The 14887-nt window shown below is 29.6% G+C and overlaps 1 pseudogene; it reads right to left on the reverse strand.

Moving 5' to 3' along the window:
- Nucleotides 1-11258: 11258 nt before the first annotated feature.
- Nucleotides 11259-12638, reverse strand: LOC100263409 (3-ketoacyl-CoA synthase 4-like; annotated as a pseudogene).
- Between the last annotated feature and the right edge of the window lie 2249 nt (nt 12639-14887).

Here is a 14887-nt window from a genome sequence, read left to right on the forward strand (position 1 = left end):
GGACAAGTTAAAACACTAAAAACATATTTGCACTTGACTATACACTCTTCCTACGCAATGATAATGCAAGGCAGCTTTAAAAAGGCAAAACATTCATAGAATCCTCTTCTTCATTGTCAAAGTAGTGACAAAAATGCTTGGTTTTGGCTAATCAAAAACATCTTCATCTTTCTAGAAAAATGAAGCTAAGTCTAAATGCTACATGATACTATGATTGAATAATTGTATTTTAATTAGATTCTTAAACACTCACTGACCATTCTTTCTATTCTCCCCTATTGAATAAGATTATATATATATATATATATATATATAACTATTTTGGTATAATTTGTTATAATTAAAGTAAATGACATATATCATTTGGTATCATTTGTACAGAATTGTCAAGAAAAGATGTAGGATCTAGAAGAGGCTATAGGAAAGCCTACAAAGCAAGAGCATCCAATAGTTTTCCACGAAAGCATCAACAAGGAAGATCATGCCTACAGGCATTATGATTGTAACGCCTATGAACACATTGACAATAGCAGTTGCATATGTGAAGCCAAGTTTCCAAACATTTGTTAAGGATGCCATCATCACTCACATGGAGTAGCCATCTACCGTATCAACTCATATTAGAACTACCATGAACAAAACAAGAAAGAAAATGGAAAAATAATGAACGAATAATTTACAAACCTCTTGTTTTTGTACTACCATTTATGACATGCATTACATTTTCAAGCAATCATTGTCAAAAATAGCTTTCCATCAACATGGCTTAGATTATGACAATTGGAATTGGAATTGGAATCAATCAATTCCCAAGGGCATCTTTATTAGTAAGGACTAAGGAGATGCAAACAATTGATTTACTTTGAACCTATCATTAGGTGTGCTAAAATCAATTGCTGACCAATTAAAATAAATAAAAGACAGTTGAAAAAGAGACTTAGGTGGTTTTTGTTTTTTTACTTAGTTCTAAATAGAACCTTAATGCTTAATAGTGTTAAATATTAAGTTATTTGTTTTTGTAGTATTTTATTTCTATTAAGTATTAAAAAGTAAAGAAAAATCAATATGTTATTTTTTCTATTTAGAAAAAACTATATATTTTAGCTTTTTCTATTTAGTAAAAAGTTTATAATAAGTTATGAAAAAGTAGAAAAACAAATAACCTAAATTCTGAAAATAAATCGCTTTCTACAAAAAGCTAAAAAAACAAACACCACCTTTCCTCCAAGAACATGTGAATATAGCTCTACAGCTTGAGCATAGTGAAATTATCCTGCATATAGAGGATGAGAGAGCACAATAGATTACAAAAGGAATCTGATAACAGGCTTTGAGGAGAACCAATTTTGGTGACTGACATGTATTTATGTATTTTGTATATAACTCCATTTTCTATTTTTAATATTAGCTTATTCAATTATGATTCAGATTAAATGTAATATAGTAATGTTTATAATTGTTTTTCATTCAATGAATTAAAGTTTGGAATTCAAGTAGTATTGTGAATGTAGAGAACCAACAAGAGTAGGCTTTGCCAACCATTATAAAATTCTAAATAGCCGTGCCTCACTTGATGCATACATTTTCATTGAAACATAAGGAGAGCAAAAATTACAATAATAATAATAATAATAATAATAATAATAATTAAAAATAAAAATAAAAATGACATAACAAACCCTAATTAACTCCTATAACACCATATCAATCACAACAAAGTGAAAAATTAAAAGCAAAAAACACACATGTTGATCAAAACTCTTCAAGCCCATGATAGAAAAATCAAATTGTCCATTATCAAACACAACAACTCATTGAAAATCAAATCTCACAAAAAGAATTTAATCGAAGGTCAAAAGAGCAAAGCTGGGAAAAAAATCTACCTTCATGCTCTAAAGAAATTATGATTGTGGATATAATTCAGATCCACAAGCAAGTACATGAGATCCTCAACCACACCAACCAAACAAAAACTAAAAGTTAAACCAATAAAAACTAAAACTTGCATTTAGAAAGAGAAAAGTGTAGAGAGAGAAGTGAAGAAACTGGGTTAAGAAAAAGAAGTGTTGGGGGAAAGCAAAATTTTCAATTCACAAGACATAAAACTATTGTGCAAATCATATCTGTTATATGATAAATAACTTGAGATTTTGGAAAACCAAATGACTAAAAATGGATTAAATTAATTTAATAAAAAAAATGTTCACTTGATTTTAAAGATTAAAAATTGAAGAGATTGAGTGAACACTAAGAATTGCAGTAAAGTTTTTGGAGAAAGATCTTCAATTCTTACCAGATCCTAAGAGTACAAGAACCCAAAGAAACTGTTGAACTTTAGGGCCTCTTCATGGAAGCTCAAACCTCTTTCTACGCTAAGTATTCTAGTAATCTCCTTTTAGCGAGGAAGCTTGAACACAGTAAATTTAAGCAACATGGAAGTCAAACTTGTTTTTGAGAGCTTTGTTTCTGAGAGTTGTCACCATGGTTGGGTGGGTGGCACCCAGTGTTAGAGAGAGGCACCCATCAACATGATTAGGTTGCTTGGGTTGTTAGGGCCTATTTGGGGTTGGGATTGTGCTAAGTTCTATTGGATTGTCTAGGCTATATTGGGTTGGGCTTAGACTAGGCTTTATTAGATTGTTCAATTGATTAAGGATATTTTTGAGAAAAAATTTTGACAAACACCTCCCATTTTTATATATAGTATAGATAATTACCTAAATCCATAGATTTTGAGAACTTCTATATGGGATCATAATCTAATTGCATTCAACTTTCAAAATATATCTAATATACTCTCACTTATTAAAAATAAAAAGAAAATATTTATCTAAATCTACTTATTCTCAGAGATTTATGTGAAATGTTACTCAAGATTGAATTAATATGCATGAACAATAATAACCTAATAACTCAATAATCCATTCACGTTGCAAAATCCATCTGATATACACCCACAAACAAATGATCAATGAAATGAATAAAAAGAAAAAAAAAAAAGCACAAACACACTCGAATCCACATATTCCCAAGTTTGTACATCGAATCATAGATTGGTAACGAATTGGCCTAAACAAAAATAACTTTATAACCCAATAATCCATTAAAGTTTTTGATTTATCCAATGTAACCATATATAAACAATCAAATAAATAAAGAGGAAAAGGAAAAAGATTTTTCATAATTAAGATTTGTAAAACCATAATAATAGGGTTGAGGGGAAAATTAAATTCCTATAATTTCAATAATTTAATATTTGAAAATATTTTTTTTGCTTCTAAATAATAAATATGTTGTTTTTACATTGAATTAAAGTTAAAATAACATTTGTTTTCTACACTTATCTAGACCTTTTAGTTTTCTCTAATCACTATTTTAAATAAATTCTTTAAATCAAAATTCATCTTAATAACTCTAAAGATCATGTGTAGAATATCAATAATTTAATATTTAAAAATACTTTTTAATTTTTAATTTTTAATAGTCAGTAATAATTTTATCATACCTCTTCAATTTAACGTCAATGCCAATGGAATGATTTTTTTAATATGAATTTTGAAATATCATTTTATGTATTATTAATAAGACTTCCTAAATGGGGAAATTAAGTCATTATAGGTGAAGCCCAAGGTTGGAATCGATAATGCTTTAGAAGGTAATTACTAATTTTGAAGATTAGATTTTATTGTTTTAAATGCAACAAACTTTTGTAAAATATTTTTTACCTTATTTAATAAAATAATTTAAATTAAATTTGAGAGTTTTCTATACATATTCAATATAAAAACTAGTTTGATTATAATTATTTCCTTTAAATAATTTAAAATTAATTAAAATAATATATAAAATGTCATAATATACTAATAATTTATATATAAATCAATAAATAATATTTGAAAATAGATATGTCAAATGCATTATTATATTAATAGATAATATATTAAATGATTATTTTTTTTGAATAAACTTAGTTTTTATCCTTATCATATATTTGAGTCAATAATTTATTATGGTAACTTTGTACAATATCAATAATTCAATGTTTAAAAAATAATTTTAATTATTAATTTTTAATAAGTGATAATGATTTGTTTCATATCCTTTATCATTCCTAAAGAATATCCTGTCTAAAGAATTTTAAAGTTCCTATAGGTAAATTTTAAGAATACCCTTCTTTGTTTTCATTTTTTTTACAACACATTTCTCATTTTTTATCAAAAAGTTTTGTGAATATAATTCAACTTTCCTTTAATTCAAGGTAAAAGGAGAAATGTTAAATAAATGAATCATAATGAAAACTCTAATTACTATCAATTTTTTAGAATTGTTATATAGAAAAGGATAAACATTATTTAAGTCTATTTTTATTGAATAAATTATTCATAATGAATAAAAATATTAGTTATTTTTTTAAGAATTGGAAGGTTTTCTACAATACCAAGATATTGTTTATTTTGATATATGTTATTTCTTAATATATAAACATATTACTTAAAGGATGAACACAAATTAAGTGGAACATAACTCAATCTCAACTAAGCAAATAAGTCTATGGGACCATATCCTATAGCTGCAATACCATTTTATGATGTACCCCAAACCTAAAAGCTAAGGGCACCATTTCATATATCAAATCCTAAAGCCCAACACATGAATGACCTTACCTAGCAAATCTAATATGTGGCTAGTTGTCACCTACCTCAAATTGATTCAAAATAATAATCAACACAAAATTAAAATGTTATAAATTTTTAAATCCAAAACCATTTAAAACATCTCAACAATAAATTCAATGACTATCCCAAATACTTAAATATGTTATAAATGTATACAGATAATTGTGAATGACTTCACATCCATAGTCTTTTTCTATTTCCCACAAATAATTGCATATTGTATGTAATTCTAGTTTTTCCAACTCCTATAAATAAGAGATCTAGATAAATGAAAAAGACACCCTAAAGGTCTCTCATAACTCTATTTATTTTCTTTTTCTTCTCCTTCACTTATCCTTTTGCATCTAAGACGTTATCAGTAGGAAAAGTCTCTATCAAAGAAAACTTTTAGAAGCTTTTGTAGAAAAGTGTTGGTATAAGATTGAAACTCTCATATCAGCTTTTGTAGATGAGTGTTTGTGGAAGATTGAAAAACTAAAAGGATAAATCTATTACCAAAAAATCTGATAATTTTCATGTAAAAGGAATGTGATAAAATTACACATTTATTTTATTTTATATTTCATTTATCTTATTTATATACAAAAACATGTGCAAATATTATGTAGAAAATAAAAATCCATAACTAGAAAACATGAAAAATATGTAAAATCCTCATTTCCAAAAGTTATGTGGGAAATTACAAAGTGATACAAAAAATTATAATAATATAGGTAGAAGTTATGCATCTAATTCCTAATTCCTTTCAATTATATTGTATAACCAAAAGTTATGCAAAACAAAATTGTATAACCAGAAACTATATAATAAATATTTCATAGTCTGAAGATTTGTACAAATTTGTATATTTTTATTATGATAAAATATATAAAATAGAATGTATAACCAAAAACTATACATAAATTTTTTCATAGCCAGAAGCTAATTCATATTTTCTATACTCAAATTAGAAGCTTGAAAATGTTGATACTTTAATTTTGTACAACTAGAAGCTATATAGAATATTTCTCAGGTAGAAGTTATGAAAATCTTCTATTGATAATTATTTCATAGTAAAATTTATGTAGACAATTTCTAAAATATTGTTGTTTAACTAGAAGTTATACAAACCAAAATTATTGATCAACAATTCTGTAGCCAAAAGCTATATATACAATTTCTAACTATGATATAACTAGAAGTTAAACAAACTAAATTGTCAATTAATAATTTTATGGAATTTTATAACTTGAAGCTAAATAGAGAATATTTCATAGCTTAATGCTATACATAGATTTCATTTTATTATAATAAAATTATTTATAGCCAAAAGCTATGAGAAATTTATTCTTGCATTTTTATTATTTATTTAATATTGTTTATTATTGTGTAGGTTTCATGATTTTATAATAATTATTTTACCTTATAAACATAACAAATATTGTCAAGATCAACCTATCTAGAGAAGGAAAGTATATATTTCTATACATTCTTATAATTAGAAGTTACATAATAATTATTTTGGTAGTCTAAAGCTACATAAAAAATTATTTGTATATTATCATAGCCTAAAGATAAAATAATTAATTTACATATTTTTGTAGCCGGAAGCTATATGATTTTATATATATATATATATATATATATATATATAGTCCAAAGCTATATACAAAATTTTTTACATAGTCTTATAGCTTGAAAAAAAATATGGAAAATATATCTTTTATAGCCTGAAGCTCTATGAAAACAAATATATATTTCCTATAAATGAGAACTATAGAGATTATTATTTTATATTTTATTATAATTAAAAGGTCTAATTAATTAATATTATATAATTTCTCATAGATAGAAGCTATGTAGAACAATTAATTTTATAATCACTCATGGCTAGAAGCCATATAGAAAATTTATGACCTAAAGCTATATATTTGAAGCAATATATATATATATTATGCACAACCAAAAATATGTAAATATTATGATATAAAATTATTGTTTCACTTATAGCCTATAGCTACACAATTATATATATATATATATATATATATATATATATATATATATATATATTCATAGCTTGAAGTTGTGAAATGTGATTTTTTTTTTTCATTTTTAAGAATTGAATTATTGAAATCTTTAATTTTTTATTATTTGGATTTGGATTTGGATATATTAATAATTTATTTTTTCTACTAGGTGTAAAGGTTGAAATATCTAGAATTATAAATTTCATGCTTTGAAGAAATTAAATCACTTTGCAAAATGAAGCAATAACAACATTATGTAAACAATATTTTATTTCTAAAATAGTGTTCATGCTTCATAAAAATGCATAGTTTTAATTGTTTCACATTTATACATTTACGTAAATATTTTTAATTTTTTTTATTAGCCTGTTATTATATGTAATTTTTATGTAATCAGAATATAATACTTGCTTGACTTATTATGTGATCATAGACCAGGATGTGATCTAAATCTAGTATACAATAACTTCTCAATCTATGAGGGGTCATTGTTTTCTCAAAAAGAAGTTCACACCTCACCAACAAAAGTAGTAAAATGTTAAATAATGAAAATCAGGTTTGCAGAATAAACCTACCATAGATGATAAGAAAATGATTTTTGAAGAGTTATATGTAATGACACTTGATGCGTACCAATCATACCATTGAACATTTTGCTAACTTTTATCAAAATTAAAAGGAAAATATTAGTAGATAGAAATGTTAGTTAACATATCTTAACCTAGATTATTATAACTTTTTTTTTTTTTTGAAAATCCTAATGGTAAAATTGACTAATTGATTGATGATGAAAATGTTTATTATTAGATTCTCGCCCATGATATTTACTTTCTTACATTGTGTCTTTTTATTTAATATAATACATATCATATTTGCTAAAACATGACCATATTTTATTTATACATAATATTAATTACTTAATAAATATGTTCCAAGATGTTTGTCTCATTAATTGCATAACATTGACAATAATTTATGTTATTACCATATATATCAAGTTAGGAAGCCTAATTAAAGGTTGTAGAAGAGCTCATACTATGTCACAATGACACACAAATCCATATGAATGACACTTAATATTATATCAAATCTAAAAGAATTTGAGATGACCAGCTTGGTCCCTTGGGATGAACAATGATGTATCAACTCCTTGAAATGTCATAAGAATATCCATTAAAGAATCAAAAGTTTCTTCAATTAGAGACTAGTATATTTAAACCCTTGAATGGTATTATTACATGTTATGCAAATTTCTAATTTAATGAGATAATTTTCTTACTATTAGGGGAAGGCAAGCTGATTCTAGAAGAATGACATGAAATTTTGAATATGAGTTAATGTCCCTAAAGGATAATTAACTAATATTACAAATGATCAATCTAAAACTCATTGAAGTGTGATGTTCTTGTACTACAATTATCACTATAATGGCAAATGAATCTCAGACATGCATGAAGCATGATAGATCTGTATGTTCAAAGTCCCGAAGCATGATAAATCTGTATATTCAAAAGGTTGTAATCCTCCAGAAAAGATTGACATAAAGAAAAGCACATTGAAATATTAGTTATTCTTGAAGAGACTACCATTAGTCTTACTAAAGAGGGTACAGTCCTAAGCAGGGCAATAAAATGACTAGTCGGTCCAAAATTATAAATAAATAGCCCTTGAAAAACCAACAAGTTATACAACATCCCTTAAAGAGGAAAGTGGTTCCTAGAAAGGCAATATTCCTTAAAGAGACATAGATACCTAAAAATAGTGAGATCTCCATAAGTCATATAAAATGGGATTAAAATAATATTTTCTTTCCAAAGTGACTTAACATCATTAAAAATGATAAGGATCTAAATTGAAAAAAAGGGTACCAAACCATTAGTCAAAGTGGAAAGAACTAATCCAAACAAATCTAAACTCGCAAAATGAGAAATATTAAGACTTGAGTCTAACGCCTAAAGATGTAAAAAATAAAAGGACCTAAAGTTTAAAATCCTGTTTGATAAAATGAGTATTATAAACATGCTATGAAAATGAGATCATAAGACATTAAATATTGCTTATAGTATGACATTTCTAGAAGAAACCATGTATTTGCTCTCGTAATAACTCAATTACTTAATACATATTTTCTAAATGTTGCTACAAGTTATTTATATGAAAATCTGTGGACTCGCATTTTTCACATGCGCCCCCACTCGATAGGCCAGACTCGCTTTTATTTGGTGAAAAATTAATTTTGGAAAAAAGTCAAAGTCACCACTTATTTTATTTTATTTTAAAAGGGAAAATAAAACAAGAAAGAAAACCCTAAAGAAGTGACTCCATAATTTTTGGAAAAGCTTGTCTTTGAAAAACCCGAGTCTTGGTTCGAGGATTAGGTTACCTATTAGGAAGGTACCTCTAAAAGGGAGCATCCCTCTAAGCCCTACAAAGGTCTCTACTGACTAAGTTGAGGGAAATGGGGTAATTAATTGGTTGATTGAGGGAACCTAATTAGACTAAGGTGATTTCAAAAAGTAGCATGCTAAACAAAAAAAACCAATCACAAATCATAAAAAAGATTTAGGGTGCGTAGCTGGATTGTTTCTTAAGCACTATCACAAGACATCAAAGTTAGTTCACATAATATATCATTAAACATGTGCTTTATAAAAAATAATCGAACAATGAAGCATATGTATCAAGACACCCAAGCACTATCAAACATAGGAGCAGTTCATAGTGACAAGCATATTCACAGAATTTAAAAGATGGTGATAGGAGGTGTACTTGGATAGTGTAGATAACTTGTAACGTGCTTCCGTAAGACATGAGGGGTTAGATAATAAATAATAAAATAAAGAAATCCTAACATGCTTGTTATCTAATTAGCATAGCAAAAATGATCAAAGTATACGAAATCATCAATTATTACTTATATCGGGTGTATAATTCCTAAAAAATAGAGAGATATGATTACAACAAGTAGTAAATGTGGTAGCAAAGATGAATTTGGAAAAGATTCTTTTATGTTGGGGTTTCACCAATTCCCCAATTGATATACACAAATCTAGCCTAGAATTATCCCATTTATTTTGGACCACAAGCTTGGATTTGTGTCTTACTCAAAACCGTAGTTTTATTAAAAACCGAGAAAGATGCGAACTGATCAAAACATGGTTGCATATTATTTTTAAAAAATGAGATTTTTTATTCTAAGGACTATAAATGAATTTTCGAAATGCACTTTAAGGAGGAACATTTTAGAAAAGGTTTCTTTTTTTTTTTTTAAAAAAGGAAAAGAATAATTTACAAAGGACAATATTCAAGCATCAAACATAGGCAACCCAAAAAGAAAATAAAATCACAAAATAAAGTTTTAGACAACCATGCCAATTAAAGTGGTGAGAGTAGGGCCAACCTTCATGGGTTTCCAATGGCCTTCAAAAAAGGGGATTTGACCAACAATCACTAAGACAACAAACTAATGACTTCCAAATCAAACAAACTAACAAAAACATTATCCAAGACTAACATCTAGATTTCAAGAAGCGCAAGAATTAAGATAGAAACCAATCAAGGATTAAAACCAACAAACTTAACATATGGAGATAATAACATGAGATCAATTAAAGTAAACTAACACTCTAACAAAATATTGATAAATCAAAAACCAAAGTTTAGCAAACTTGAAAATATGAAAACAATAATATGTAATTAACTAGATTGATTAGCTAAAATTCCAAAAAACTTATACTAAATATTAATGAATCAAAGCCGAAATTACCATACTTAAAACGTAAAAATAATAACATGCGATTGACTAAATGGATTAACCAAAACTCTAAAAACACTCAAACCAAATATTGATGGATCAAAATTAAAATTACCATACTTAAAACATGAAAATAATAACACATGATTAACTAAATTAATTAACTAAAATTATAATCAACTACAAAATTTAATATAAAGGGATTAAAATCAAAATTAACGAAATCAGAAACACACAAGCTCATTCAAGCTAAACTAAAAAATAAATTAATACTAAATTAAATTGGAATTAAAAACATCAACTTCATCTAATAAGATTGATTAAACTATCAAATTAAAATTACAAATGCATTTAAACTAAAACAAATTGATAAATAAGTAACTCAAAACTAAACTAAATCGAAATTAGAAACAAGATCTTTACCTAAGAGGTTTAATTAAACAATTGAATTAAAATCACAAACACATTTAAACTATAGACTAAATTAAAACTCAACTAAATTGAAATTTAAAAAATATTAACTTTATCTAATAAAATTAATTAAGCTAATGAATTAAAATCAACAAATGCATTTAAACTAAAACAAATTAAGACCAAACTAACTGGAATTAAAAACACAAACTTTATTTGACATGATTATTTAAACTAATGAATTAAAATCACTAACACACTTAAACTAAAAAGTAGATCAAAACTAAACTAATTTTGGCTTAAAAAAAATAACATAAACTTCATCACAAAGAATTAATTGAACTATTGAATTAAAATGTAAAAAAAAAAAAAAAAAATCTAGGCTAAATAAAAATGCTATATTGAAAACTAACCTATGAAGTGAAAGAAAAAATCCTCTCTTAATGCGTCCAAGTGACAACCTGATCCCTCTCCGAATCCCTTTACTGCTCTCCAAAAATTCTGCACGTCCTCTCCTACAATTGCCATGAGATCTTTTGATAGTGAAACACCTGTTTTTGCTACATCATCCTAGTTCTGGTAAACACAGCTAAATGCCTTCTCATTAGCTCCACGATGTGTCCTCAGGACATGAACAAGCTCATACTTAGTCCGCCTCTTGTCCTTAGACCTATTAGAAAGTAAAATGGCAACACCTCCAACCCGAAACAAACAATTGGGTATCAACACGGACCTGTCATTCCCAAAATACCAATTTTGAGTGATGTTCTTAGTGCTGACAACAACAGCATAAGTATTCCTATGAACTTGCAACAAGTCCCTAGCGAGATCAATTGTAATGACTCTAGCACTACATCCCATACCCCTTAGATTAAAACTCCTAATATTACCCCTAAATTTGCACTTATTCACAATCATGGTAGAGAAGGAAGGCATGGGATTAAACCAACTACTGTTCACAACAAGAATGTCGATGTCCTTAGGATTAATACAAGTATCACAAAATAGAGCATCCAAAGCACCAAATATTCAGCCTCCTCTCGGGCCGCTAACATCAAGAAGCGCATGGGAGACAATGCATTGCTTGAAGCACATAAGTCTTTTTCCCAAAGCTAGAGCACTCTAAGATTTTGCGTTGGAACTCGAGCGTCGACTCGGTGAAGTCACCGATGAGTCTTAAGTGGTCCATGAACTACTAGAATACGACTTGGAGGTGATTAGGAGGTCGGTAGAAGGCATACTCGATGAGGAAAACTAGATGAGGAGGGCTCATGATGTAGACGGTCATTGCGGAGACTAGAATAGCGGAGCATATGATGACACTCACTAGATTGTATTGGAGATGAAGCCATAGGTGGCGTAGATCATCAAGGTTGGTTTGGGAGGCTTTAAGTTGACGCTCTGTAGAAAATCTAATAATCTCTTACTACAATGGATCTGAACCCCCACCGCAACTCCACCATCGGGAATCTCCGCAATTTCTCAAATTGAATTCCATACCAGATCAATGAAATTAAACCCCATAGAAATCAACCCAATTCTGCAACTTAGGTAGGATCGATCGATATTGGAACAAGTTGACTTGTAGTAGTTGTGACATAGATTAGCAGACAAATGAGAGAGAAAGGTCTGGATACTGGAGAAGGCAGAGAGGTGCATGGGCTTAAAGAGAGAAAAGAAAGGTAAAATAAATCCTAGACGGAAACCACTGTTAACTGTTTTGGGGATGCTCACCGGTGTTGCCACTTCCTCCTCTTTCTTGTAGTCGTGATATCTATGAAAATCCATGTCGTTCTGAATAATTGAATCCCCCCTCTATCCTTGCGTGTTCACTTCTATATAGACGACTCATTCTTTCAAGGATGGTAGCGTGTTGTCTCTTTTTTGGGAAGTCTTGCCATCCTGAAACTCATGGAGAATCAAATCCCACCCATCACTCGTTCCTGCTTTTGGAAAATCTTTTTTTTATGCGAGCTGTAATCTCCTCTTTCCATCTAGGTGCAACCGCATCCCTTTTCTTCCATGTATGTGTGGCCTTTTACGTGTAGTCTAGAATTTTTCATGGATTCTCCATTACACAACCACTTTCATTTCTCAAAAATTCTGGTGATCCTCCTTCTAAAATAGATGCAGCCCGTTTCCTCATGCAAAAAAAAGCCAAGAAATATGAGTTAGAAAACTTATAATATAATGAGATAAAATAAAAATAAATAAAAATAACAAAGAAAGCCATTCAAGCCACACAAGTCATCTAGCCCATGTAATCATACAAGTCATATAAAAAGTGAGTATAAAAGTGCCTAAGTGATCTAAGGTGGTGCCTAATGGGCCAAGTGCATCTAAATGGACCGAGGGTGCCTAAGTGGGCCTAAGTCTAAATTAGGCCTGCCAAGAGTCACAATGGGGTTAGATCAATCCTTCAACCAAAATCCCCAAAGTGGCTTAGAAAAGATAGGCTACACAAGTAGCAATGGGCCACTAGGGAATTGTTGTAAAGTATCGAACAAGTATCTAATATGGCATGTGTTAGGAGGACAAAATGGAGGGTCTATAAATATGCCCCTTTTCGGTAGTGATCATGAGTGTAGGGAATGTGAGTAAAAATACGAATAATGAGTGGAACAAAGTGAACTATACCGAAGAACTAAAAGAAAATGACTAGAAATTTTGTTCTAGCACACGACGAGAGTAAGCTCGGAACACGGGGTTGCCATCACAAAAATAGAACAACTCTATGGTGTGAGCTCAAGGCTCTATGTGGAAAGCATGACTCTGGGCTTTAAATGGAAAAGAAATGACTCTAGGTCATAAATGAGAAAAATGACTTTGGGTCGTGAGCTCTGGGCTCTAAATGGAAAATAAATGACTCTAGGTCATAAATGAGAAAAACTACTCTAGGTCATGACTAGGTCATGAGCTTTGGGCTTTAAATGGAAAATAAATGACTCTAGGTCATGAGCTCTAGGCTCTAAATGGAAAAGAAATGACTTTGGATCATAAATAAGAAAAAACGACTATATGTCGTGAGCTCTAGGCTCTAAATGGAAAAGAAATGACTTTGGGTCATAAATGAGAAAAACGACACTAGGTCGTGGGCTCTAGGCTCTAATTGGAAAAAAAAATGACTCTAGGTCATAAATGAGAAAAACAACTCTAAGTCGTGAGTTCCAGACTCTAAATGGAAAAAAAATGACTCTAGGTCATAAATAAGAAAAATAACTCTAAGTTGTGAGCTCTGGGCTCTAAATGGAAAAGAAATGACTCTGGGTCATAAATGAGAAAAACTACTCTAGGTCGTGAGCTTTGGGTCAGAAATGAGAAAAAGGACTCTAGGTTGTGAGCTTTGGGCTTTAAATGGAAATAATGACTCTGAGTCATAAATAAGAAGAACGACTTTGGGTCGTGAGCTCAGGGCTCTAAATGGAAAGAATGACTCTGGGTCATAAATAAGAAGAATGAATCTAGGTTGTGAGCTTAGGGCTCTAAATGGATGGTCGATTAGGATGCTTTCCGGCTCATGGTGTCAGGTCAAGGCCACTCTCAAGTGGCTAGAATGATGAAAATGAAACATCTCAGGGATATGAAGGATGCTAACGACTCTGGATCGTGAGCTCAAGGGTCGGGATGCTATGAATGACTCTGGGTCATGATGCAATGAGTAACTCAGGGTTATGATGAATAGCTTAGGGCTATGGATGACATGAATGACTCCGAGTCATGATGCAATGAGTAACTCAGGGTTACAATGAATAGCTCAGAGCTATGAGGTCCGAGCTCTATGACTGATAAGCTAGAAGGAGAATGCGATATGCAAACTCCAGGTCAAACCACTCATGGGTGACCAAATGATGAAGGCTCAGCTCTGGGCTGGAAAGACTCCTGGTCTTAAGGAAATGATAGCTCAAGGCTACAAGGCTCAGGGCCTAAGAGAAAAAGGATAGCTTAAGGCTATAAGACTTAGGGTCTAGAAGGAAAGGATAACTTAAGGCTATAAGACTTAGGGTTTAGAAGGAATGGATAGCTCAGGGCTATGAGAC

The sequence above is a fragment of the Vitis vinifera genome, chromosome 19, assembly GCF_030704535.1.
Source record: "Vitis vinifera cultivar Pinot Noir 40024 chromosome 19, ASM3070453v1".
In the NCBI taxonomy this organism is placed as follows: Eukaryota; Viridiplantae; Streptophyta; class Magnoliopsida; order Vitales; family Vitaceae; genus Vitis; species Vitis vinifera.